The following is an 11,238-nucleotide window of genomic DNA, read 5'->3' on the forward strand; positions in this document are numbered from 1 at the left end:
AATATTGAAATGATTGCTCCTACTTGTCACTCATAAAAACCCAAAATACTTACTTGTTTTGAAGATTAAAAAGCCCAAATCTCCTACCTATCTCAAGCATCGATTCGGAGATGCAACCCTACTTCGATGCTTGATTTGAGGTGTGCAAATACTCAAGCTTGAATCTGTTGGTCCTAGAAATGGAACCAAAATGTAGTGGGAGCTCACACTCAACCGCCAAAACCTAGGGACTGCTTATTGTTTTAAGCATTTCAAGTGAGCACAAATGGCTATCTCTCACCTAGCCGACGCACCTTCGATCCTACTAGAGGGGTGTAGTGATCTTACCTTGATGCCCAAACAAGTAGCCTCCTCCCTCAAGCAACCCAGTAGCTCCACGATTTGAGATGAAAACTCAAGCAACCTCAAGCCTCCATCTTCAAGCTCCATCTTCCATAGCTATGTGTGAGACAAGAGAAGAGAAGAGAAGAGAAGAAGAAGAGAGGAGATGATGGAGAGCTTCTTCTCTATCATCCCTCACCCTCACACACTCACTCTGTCACTCCCTCACACTCCCTCTCTCAAGCACACATAAGCAAGCAAGAAGGGAGAGGAAGAGAAGAAGAAGAGATCACTTTTTCCACACACCAAAGAATGAGCTTCTCATTCACTTTTTGAGTTTATATATAAAACCCTAAATCCCTTGGGCACCCATTCCCTTTTTTACATGACCGGGCATCTTTCCAAGGTCCTCTTTCTCTATTCCCTTCTAGTTTCCTTATCCCTTCACCTATGTCCGTTTAGACTTTACAACTTGCACATGAGGGAGCTTGGCACTCCTATAAAATGAATTACATTGTAGCTTGCACTTTCCTTGTGAGAGCCCTCGGGGGCTCTCCTTTATCCTTGAGAGAGAATTTTTCATCTTTGAGAGAGCCTCCTTGATCCTTGAGAGGACCTTCTTCATCTTTGAGAGGACCTCCTTCATCATTGAAAGGACCTTGCTAGAATATTTAGTGGTCTCCTACGTTTTTTCTGAGCTTGCCCTCTCCTCCACTTTTCGTGACTAGGAAGAATGAGCTTCTTCTTTCACTATTTGACTTGGGCTTTCTTGGTCTTCCTCTACTTCTTTTTGGTTGCATGGTCCGTGTCTGTGTTTGTGACATGTCTTGTAACACCTATCTACTACTACAAAGATAGAGTATGCTACGGCCATTGTGGCTTGTAAGGAGGCTCTCTCATGGTTAGGCCATCTGGTGGTAGATGTTAGCATTACTAATGTGGTCCCTACACTACACTCAGATTCTATGAGTGCTATTCAATTGGCTAAGAATCCAGTCTTTCATATATGAAGGCAAAGCACATTGAGGCATGTATCACTTTATTCTATAGACCATTGAGGACAAGTCCATTGTGCTTGTCAAGATCTCAACTGACCAAAATCCTAAAGATTTTCTCACTAAAAGTCTCTCAGCACAGCATTTTTCCTTTCTTAGGAAGTTTGTGGGTGATGGATGAGATGACGTCTTTCCTCATCTTGTTGTACTTATATATATTTGTACTTTGTTACTTTTTTCTCTCCTCACTAGGGGCACATTTGCCTTTAAGTGGAGGTTGTTGGGGGTAAAGGTGCCTGAGCCTAGCCGCCCATGCATTAGTTACATTGACAATACTTGCATGCTTGCCCACATGTAGATTGTAGGTGGCGGGCACCCATCACTGTCACTTCATTCTTTATTATTTTAGTGACATTTGAATAAAGGGAAGGCCTGTCACACATTGTGATTGTGTTGGGGTTCCCACATTATGTGTGTGTCTCTCTCTCTTGCTCTTGCTCATTCCACCATAGCTCTTGTTTCTGCTCCATGCTTCCCCTTTACAGCTCACTCCCTTCAAAATGGAGAAGTACCTTCATTACTTACAATAGAGTATAACCATAACAAGAGCTATGCAATAGAGCTCTTAGAGTTTGAATCAAGAGGAAAAATAGAAGTCATGGTTGTTGTTGATTTCAAGTTTGGAATTTAGAGCAAAATGCACAAAATCTATAGAGATGTGTACATATGGATGATTCTATTCAAAATGGTTATGAAGAAGCTCCACTTGGGAAGAAGAATCAAGATAATGAAGGAATTTTAGCCCTAGAAGCACTAGGAGGAAGAAATTAGAGCAGATCCACCATGGAATTTCATAATGAAGCTTGGAGAAAGAAGAAGAAATCCTACTTTCAAAAAGTAGTAGGACTTGTAGTCTCATCCAACCTATTGTAGCACTCTTTTTGTCAAATGTCCTTCAAAATAAGCTTGAATTTGATGACAATATGCTAAAATGATAAGAAGACTGCCATGTTGACCAAGAAATACTTTCAATGGCTCCAAATATAACCAAAGTTACTTGTAGAAGTTTGCCTAAGCTAGATTAGACATAGCAACCAAGATTGTGACCACACTTACCTATCCTAACCATTGACACCATATCTAAAACTTGAAAATGACCTATTGGTTGGATCTAACTATTGCTCTGATACCAATGAAAAGAAGGCCTGCTCTATAATTGAACTAAACCAACATTTAATGTCCACAAAACAAGAAATAGCATAGAAAATTGATGAACTGCCATTACTAGAGCTCTTAAAGGCGATGTAAACACAAATGTGCAAGACATAAATATAAATATATAATTCATCACAAATCATATTGTACAAGAGAGTGGCTTTCAAGATTTTCTCAGCATGGCAATATATATTGAAATCTTATTTCTAAGTACCATGAGATTGGGGTGCCTTGTGTTGATGAAGGTGAACAATGAAGGTCATATCCTTATCAGTCGTAATGAATTGCTTTGCATGGATGGTTTCCAACTATGTGTCATTCAATAGATCGATGATACATGCCTTTGCCACTATCTGACTCCAAGGCATGCATTGGTGTTGGACCATCTGCCACTTAGTCCCAAAACTTTCCCAAGCTTGTCCCTCGCAAAACTTGCAGGATCTCCTAAATAATCTTTTGGAATGGCACCTTGAGTATTAAGAGCTCATACACTACAAGGATATAGGGGCATAGCAATGGGCAGTTGCGACGAATATCAGCAGCGTCACTATTTGCGATGCAAATAGCGACCGTACTCAGAGGCAAAAAAAGAGGGTAAAACATGAGCGTGACATTTTGCCACAAAGAGTTTGAGAGAGAGTGAAAGAGATCATGCTTTTGGGAGAGGGAGAGGGAGAGAAAGAGAGAAAGAGAGAGAAGGAGAGCTTCTCACCGCTGCCATCATTGTCATCGCTTGTGAAAAAGAGGAGGAAGTGCACGAAGGAAGAAGAGGAGACGAAGAATCCATCCTCAGAGATTTGCAGCGAGTACATTGCCCCCTCTTGGTTTGTTCTTGTTCTTTCTTCTTTTCTTTTGTTTGTTTTTGTTGAGAATGAGGTGCATTGAGGGAGAAAGAGAGGAAATGAGAGAGGGAGAAGAAGAAAGGAAAAGGAAGAGAGAATGAGAAAGAGAGAATAAACATGAAAGATAGCAGAGAAATGGAGAAAGAGAGGGAGGGAGGGAGGGAGAGAGGAGAATGAGTGAGAAAACATGAGGGAGCAGAGAGAAACAAAGAGAGGGTTTGTTACGAAGAGGAGATGAACAATCCATCCTCCTCTTGGTTTGTTCTTGTTCTTTTTTTTTTCCTTGAGAATGAGGTGTATTGAGGGAGAAAGAGAGGAAATGAGAGAGGGAGAAGAATAAAGGAAAAGGAAGAGAGAACGAGAGAGAGAGAGAGAGAGAGAGAGAGAGAGAGAGAGAGAGAGAGAGAGAGAGAGAGAGAGAGAGAGAGAGAGAGAGAGAGAGAGAGAGAGAGAGAGAATAAACATGAAAAATAACAAAGAAAGAGAGAAAGAGAGGGAGAGAGGGAGGGAGAGAAGAGAATGAGTGAGAAAACACGAGGGGGTGGAAAGAAAAAAAGAGAGGGTTTTGTCTGAAGAGAGTAAATAAACATGAAAGATAACAAAGAAATGGGGAAACAGAGAGAGAGGGAGAGAGAGAGAGAGGAGAATGAGTGAGAAAACACGAGAAAATGAGTGAGAAAACATGAGAGAGCAGAGAGAAAAGTGTGTCCCATGTCCTTGCTCTCAATGCAAGCTGGCAATCTGACAAAAGTGTCACTTGTCTATAGAATATGTACGATGCTTTGGCGAGTTTCAATCGGAGATCATTGATTAGGTGATCTCAAACTATGAGCAAATGGTAAGAAAAATGTGTATCAATCATGCCAAATGCACAAAACATAGTATTAGTGAATTTGGAACTATGGGACCACATCACAGGAAAGAGAGACACTGCAGGTATTGGAAGAGAGGGAGAGACAGAGAGTGGAGCAGAACCCATGATCATTAGCTCATCTTCATTATCTTCTCATTATTCATTACTTGAATGCTAACTGAAAGTATTAGGCGTGATAGGCTTGTTCAATCAATTTCTGGCCGTCTTGATAGGTTTTAGAGTTCCTTACTACGTCATCTTACTCATTTTAGATTCGTTTCGGGGTCTATGACTCCACTAGCTGTCGTTAAGGCACTAACTCTCTCAACAACCTACTCAAGCTGCTAAGTGGTTGCGTCTTGCGCCATCATGTAACTATGGTTAGATAGAGTCTACACTGACTTATTCAATGTCACACACATGTATAGCTGTATCCAACTAGTGTCGGTTAGTCACATAGACACAAAGAGATATGTGTGGAGCTTGATTTCTAACACCCCCTCAAGCTCAAACCATCTGCAATACTCCAAGTAGCTGCCCAAAATAGATGAACTTTTCTTTACCAAGTGATTTGGTAAAGATATCCGCTACCTGGTCTTCAGTCCTCACATGTATCAAGTCAATTTGCTCTGCTAGTACCATTTCTCTTATGAAATGGTAATGTACTTCAATATGTTTAGATATTGCATGGTAGAGGAGATTGCTTGCAAGCATCACACTACTCATATTATCACAATGCAGCTTCACTTTGTTGTCCAAGTGTATCCCCAAGTCATTCAGTAACTTCAACAACCAAACAACTTCACAGACCACTAAGGCCACACATATATACTCATCTTCTATATTAGAAAATGCAATTGTAGGCTGTTTTTTACTTTGCCAACTAATCATGATACTGCATATCCCCAATCCAAATGCATATCCACTGGTTGACCTCCTGTCATAGGCACAACTAGCCCAGCCAATGTTAGTGCAGCCCGTCAAGTAAAGGGGTTTCCAATATGCATAAAACAGCCCTTAATCTGTCATACCCTTTACATATCTCATGATTCTCCTGACTGCATCCAAATGCCGTTTGCGAGGCTTTTGCATGAACTGACTGATCAACCCCACAATATAGCTCAAGTCGGGTCGATAGATCAAGCTGCCCACCATTTGTCTATACATGGTAACATTCTCTATCTTAGTCGTCCCAACATCAATTGACATTTTGGTCTAGGGGTGTATCCATAGCCTTACATTTAGCCGTACCATACTTCTGTAACATGTCATAAGCATACTGCTTCTGCAGTACCCATATGCCGTGAGGCGTAGACACTACCTCAATTCCCAGAAAATATTTCAACTCACCAAGATCTTTGAATTTGAATTTAGCTTGCAACAATGACTTTATTTTAGCAATCCTGCTCTCATCATCTCTAGTAATGATTAAATCATTAACATAGACAACCAGAAACATATACCCATGATCTGTCTTCTTCACAAATAAAGTGTGATCTGTATCACCCAATCTAAATCCATGCTTCTGTAAATAACTGCTAATTCAAGCATTCCAAGCTCTAGGTGCCTGTTTTAGCCTATATAATGCCTTTTTCAGCTTGCATACATGTGTCGGAAAATTCGGATGCACATAGCTTTTAGGATGCTCCATATATACTTCTTGTAAATCACCATTCATAAAGGCATTTTTTACATCCATTTGCCATAACTTCCAGCCTTTAGCTATTGCCAATGCAATGACTATTTTGACTGTTGCCATTTTAGCTACAGGCTTGAAAGTCTCCTCATAGTCAAGGCCATATTGTTGTGCATACCCTTTTACAACCAACCTGGCCTTATAGCATTCCAATGACCCATCCGACTTGCATTTAACCTTGTACACCCATTTTCAGCCAATGCAAACTTTGCCTCTTCAAGAAACTGAACCAAATCCCATGTTCCATTTTCAGCCAAAGCTGAATACTCTTCGTCTCCATGGCAGCACATCAGTTCTCATCTGCAACTGCCTCATCAAACTTAGTGGATTCTCTAAAACCTGTTACCTTAGTCATGTAGGCATAGTGACCAGATGAATATCCAGTGTATGTGTACCTTTCAATTGGTTTTCAGACCCTTTCTAACCTCCTCAACTGTGGCTCACTCTAAGCTTGCCTCTCATGAGGCGGTACATACCTATTTTTCCTTGCACCAGGCGTCATAACAGAAGGAATCCCCAACTAACTGTCCAAGCTATCACTACTGGATGACGCATAACCTACAGTAAGTGGACCTGTTACATCCTCAAACATATTTTCTTTTCCCTTATCCAATCTCCTCTCATTGACATGTTCGTGTTAGTGGATGTAGGAGTGTGATTTTGCAACTGTCCTAACCAAGGACTCAATGTAGATGACACATCATCTGTCGGACCACTCATAGATGTACTAACTGCAGGGGTATTTTCAGCATTACTTGTGTTGGCTGATCCATTAGTCGGCACTGCAACTAGATTTCCATATCAAGAAGCCAGCTCATCAGAGATAACATCTCTACTTATCAACGTCTCATGAGTAGACGACACGTAGCATTTCTAGGCCTTCCTATCCTGTGCATAACCCAAAAACATGCTCTTGACAGTCTTAGGATCCAATTTCTTCCTCTTTTCATCCAGAATATGCACGTATGCAATGCAACCAAAGACCTTTAAGTGCCTAATGTGAGGCTTATGACCATACAGCCTCTCATAAGGTGTTATATCATGAATCCCTGCTGTAGGGGTTCTATTTAGCACATATATAGCAGTCACCATTGCTTTGGCCCTGTAAGCATTAGACAAACACTTTTCATTCAGCATAGCTCTAGCTGACTCCATCAGTACCCTATTTTTCCTCTTTGCTACACCATTTTGCTGCGATGTATAGCTGCAAGTAAGCTGTCTTATGATCCCGTACTTTGCAAGATATATGTCAACCAAAACTCTTTAGAGACATATTCTCCACCTCCATCCGAACTAAGACAAGAGGTATATCAACCCAACTCATTTTCAACATGCTTCTTGAAATCTCTGAATGCATCAAACACTTCAGCTTTATGTTTCATTATGTACAGCCAAGTGTAGCTGAAATCATCAATGAAAGATACATAGTAGTGAGCACCTCCAAATGAAGCATTATGAGACGGACCCCAGACATCAGAGTGTATAAAATGCAAGGGTCTTGAGCTATTCTTCACATGTCTCATAAATGGAAATCATGCCTGCTTTCCAAACTAACATGCACGACATACATGGCTAAAGTCATTATACTTGAATTTGGGCAATCCAAGTACCACCTCTTTCTGCTGCATAGATTTTAGCTTTTGAACATTAACATGGCCAATCCTCTTATGCCAAATCTCAACATCCCAAATAGCACCCTCATCATGTGCAAACATGGCTGCCTTAAGTTCTAGAATGGATGTGTCCAAGGTAAACATCTTGCCATCCCTTCTGCCTCTGGCAATTAATTTGTAGCCATTACTGTATTCTTCAATAAAGCATCCATCTTTATTAAATCTAACCTACAGATTTTGTTTTGCCATCTGTCCCGAGCACAAGAGATTCTTAGTTATTGATGGTACACACAATACATCATGCATGCTCTTTTTCTTGTCATTAGGCATCATCAACGAAACAACTCCTATGTGTGAATGTCATCCTGGGTGTCATCCCCAGTACAAACATGACCATGTGAACTTGCAACCAATTCATCAAACCACTCTCCATGGGGTGTCATATGGCTAGAAGCCCCAGATTCAATGTGCCATCTCTCATCTCTATTCTGCCTAGGTGCATTCTTGGACAGATGCTGCATGGCAAACAACCTGTCACCCTGCTCATCATGAGCACCACTAGAAGATGCATAGTTCCCATGTTGTTTGCCCTTAGCCTTCATATTTTCCTACTTCTTATGACGATCCTTTGCAATGTGCCCATATTTTCCACAGTAATGACAGCCCTTGTACCTGTTAGACCGATCATTTGATTGCCAAAATCCACCACCTCTGCCTCGGGGTGATCTCTCCCTGCCTCTAAAGCTGCTAGTGGCCCTGTGTACTTGTGCCATGCCAATTACTCTGTTGCTGCTATCCATAGGTGTTTCGAGTGTCTCCATGACCTCGAAAAGAGCCACGGCCTCTGCCATCTCTGCCACGTTGGCTAGAATAAAGGACAGTGTCTCTGCTTTGAGACATATTAGAACTTGTGTTCAATCCAAGCTTTACTTTCTCATGCAATAGCAAGGCAAGCAACTCATCCCAATCAGGGGGTTCACATCTAATAGAAATAGATGCATCAAATGCTTTATATTCCTTGCCAAGTCCACATTCAGAGTGACAACAATCATATCATCCTCAGATACATGTGATCCAATAGTGATAAGCTCGTCCGCTATGGTCTTTATCTCCGTTGTATAAGCCTGGATGCTTCTACCATTCCTAGACATGTTGAATTGCTGTTTCAGCTGAATCTTTCGTGTATGTGTTACATTTTCATAGTTCTTCATGAGTATGTCCCAAGCATCTTTTGGGGAATCACATCCAGTGATCTGAATTGCCAGAGCATCAGATATACATAAGGAAAACCAATGCAACACTTTGCATGCTCTCTCTGTCCACTGTTTATGAGCCCTTTTCTATTCATTAGTTGGATTCTTCTCAGACACTTCAGGTTCAGCCTCATCACCTGTATATAGGTCCCAATATCCTCTACCAACCAAAAAAGCCTTCATTCTGAATTTCCAAAAAGAAAAGTTATCGTTATCCAACTTCTCACCAACAATCTGGGTAATGTTGTCAGTGCCTTATGCATTTTCCATGTTGCAATAGACAATTTCTGACCAATGCATGCTGACTACCTGCAAGCCAACAAGTATCACTAACCAACTGCTGCCTTTGATTGTTTATGATAGTTTTCTGCAAAAAATTCACCATTAAAACCAGGGTATTATTTCAGCCCATCAACATCCCAAAACAATCCTCCAAGGCACAAGAACAAGTGCATATTTCCTTCTTGCATATACCTATGCTTCAATGATGCTTTCTGAGCATGTCAAAGAGTTCCTGTAATCATGACAAAGTACATGTTGTCCATTCAAGTATACAACAGTTCAAACTTAATTTTAGGTCTTCAATTCACTACTATAGCGCATAGATGAGCTCCCACAAAGGAAATATCATAGTACAACCTTAAAGTACTATCCAATGTCTATGGGCAAGCACTTTATGACCCAATGAGCATCCCAATGTCAAGATTTGTAGCAGGGCAGAAGTCTATTGATGTAGGCACAATTTATGCAAGTTGACAGGATGTATTTATAGTAGATCTGAGATTTATAATGCTCATTGGCCTCTCAAGTATGCTCAATGCCCCCAAATAGGTCACAAACAATGCTTCATTAGAATGATCACATACCCTTCAATGCATACCTTTGCCAAGAACAATGGTAGCCTACTTGTCTTCACAGAACCTTAGATCTTCACTTTCTTCAGGTCTCTTTTCACTGCCTCCTACTCTAGAGAGCCCACCTAGCATGGCTCTGATACCATATTGGAAGAGAGGGAGAGGCAAAAAGTGGAGAAAAACCCATAAGCATAAGCTCATCTTCATTATCTTCTCATTATTCATTACTTGACTACTAACTGAAAAAGAAACTACAATAGGTTTTAAACTAACCATAATGTAACTATGGTTAGATCAAGTCTACACCCACTTATTCAATGTCACAGACATGTACAACTGTATCCAGCTGGTGTGGTCAGTCACACAGACATAAAAAGATATGGGTGGAGCTTGATTTCTAACAGCATGGGTACGAATGGATTTGAAGGAGGTAGGCAAGATGGAGGCGCTTTGGCCATAGTCGACGAGTGCTGATGGTCGCTTCTTGCAATTACCTTGTGCTCGGGTTTTTTCCACTTAACAAGAGTGCATTGTGAAGAAAATTATCAGGTCTATTCACACTTTGACATGTATGATGCGTTCTCTCAGATCCACTTTTTCTAAAGACAACCAATTATCAAGGCTAAAATTCCGTGATTGGCATAAGATATGTCAGTTTTGTACTATGAATGGATTGTAAGTGGCTTGCGTATTTTTCTATTTGGAGTCTAGTCAGTGTTCATAATGCTTCTTCATTTGTGGCAGTTTATACTATCGATGGTGATCGCAGGATGTCTCACTCCAGAAATACGTGGGACGATTTACAGGTTGTCAAATTTAGTGTAATGGATCTCATAGAAGGAGATCAAGACATCCTCTATTGAATCTACAAGGCGGGTAGTAGTGGAGACAGTCTGTCTCTTTGAGAAGTACCTGCCCGCCAGCATGCTCACAATACAAATCCATGTCCTAGTACATCTTGTAGATGAAGTGGAGATTGTGGGACCTGTCCATATGTGATGGATGTTCTTCTTGGAGCCCTTCATGAAAACCCTCAAAGGCTTTGTGCGACAATGAGCTTAGCCAAAAGGTAGCATGGCTGAAGGTTGGTTGGTGTCTGAGGCGTTAGTGCATATTTCACAGTAGCTACCAATGGTGTATTTAAACAACAGTATGCTATGGTCGTTGAAGGACAATGATAGACTGACTGGAGATGTGGTGGTTGGAAATGGGGTAGAAAAAAGGATGGATGTTGCAATGGAGGATAAAGTGAATCATTTTTGTATATTGCATCATGCATCCATGGAGACGTGGCTCACTAGGTACGAGCAAGCCAGGAAAGATCGAGAAGAAGCGCAATTGAAATTTCGACGCAGTACACATCATCAACTAATTTGGTATCTCGGGGGCATGGAGGAGATGCTGTGGTTTATGTCTATGTGATGGTTACATGGAGCTTTGATCGTAGCCTCTCGTGAAGGGGTGGAGATCTCTACTAAGGAGTGGGAATTCTCGAGGGAATGTAGTCCAAAGGTGACCACATGTTTTATAAGTTGTCGTGTTTAGATTTTATACGTGACAAATAATCTAACCGTTTTAATGTACAATACAAAATAT

Source organism: Lygodium microphyllum, chromosome 30, assembly GCF_053477565.2.
Source record: "Lygodium microphyllum isolate KBCC chromosome 30, Lygodium_microphyllum_v1.1.10, whole genome shotgun sequence".
NCBI lineage: Eukaryota > Viridiplantae > Streptophyta > Polypodiopsida > Schizaeales > Lygodiaceae > Lygodium > Lygodium microphyllum.